The sequence below is a fragment of the Lepidochelys kempii genome, chromosome 28 (assembly GCF_965140285.1).
Source record: "Lepidochelys kempii isolate rLepKem1 chromosome 28, rLepKem1.hap1, whole genome shotgun sequence".
Classification (NCBI taxonomy): domain Eukaryota; kingdom Metazoa; phylum Chordata; order Testudines; family Cheloniidae; genus Lepidochelys; species Lepidochelys kempii.
The window spans coordinates 7,544,057-7,544,695 of record NC_136407.1 but is presented as its reverse complement, the minus strand read 5'-3'; the positions used below and the strand labels follow the sequence as shown (position 1 = coordinate 7,544,695).

The 639-nt window shown below is 57.9% G+C and overlaps 1 non-coding gene across 1 annotated transcript; it reads right to left on the bottom strand.

The window, feature by feature from the left end:
• Positions 1-289: 289 nt before the first annotated feature.
• TRNAS-AGA (transfer RNA serine (anticodon AGA)) lies at positions 290-371 on the bottom strand. The gene has a single exon. It is a non-coding gene; the product is annotated as a tRNA-Ser (tRNA).
• Positions 372-639: the final 268 nt, after the last annotated feature.

Sequence of the window (639 nt, the reverse complement as noted above, 5' to 3'; positions counted from 1 at the left end):
CACTGACTGGCTAGGCACGGGAGGGTCTGGTCTACTGAAAAAGACTAAGTGACAGGAACAAGGCTCCCAAATCCCTGCTGGTGCGGGGAGCCAGGATTACTCTTCCCATTCTGTAGCTGGTCAATGTCCGGGTCTGGGTAGATAGTCCTAGGCCAGGGGAAGCACTCTGGTGTCCACGTAGCTATTACAGCAAAGGGAAAACCCCTCCTGTCTACTCCAAAATGCCGCAGCAGCCTCAGCTCCCGTTCACACTGTGACTGCTCGGACGCTAACAGCACCCTAGGGCGTCCGTAGTCGGCAGGATTCGAACCTGCGCAGGGAGACCCCAACGGGTTTCTAGCCCGTCGCCTTAACCCCTCGGCCACGACTACCGGACGAAGGTTTGTTTCGCAACACAATGGTTCTGTTCTCGCTGAATTGTCCCTTCAAATTGTTTGCCCGGACCGGCTTCCCCAGCCCCCGCGTGGCTGGGCGTTCGCGTAAGCGTGTCTGTGCTTGAGCCGCGAGAATCCCTGCCCGTCTCCCTTCCGGCTGCAGCGTGCTGAGCGTGTGTTTGTGCTAATGACCTGGCTGTGGATGGTTATTCATCCCCCACGTCCTCGACAGTTCAGACGGTCCCTTTCCTGTGCAGATCTCCAG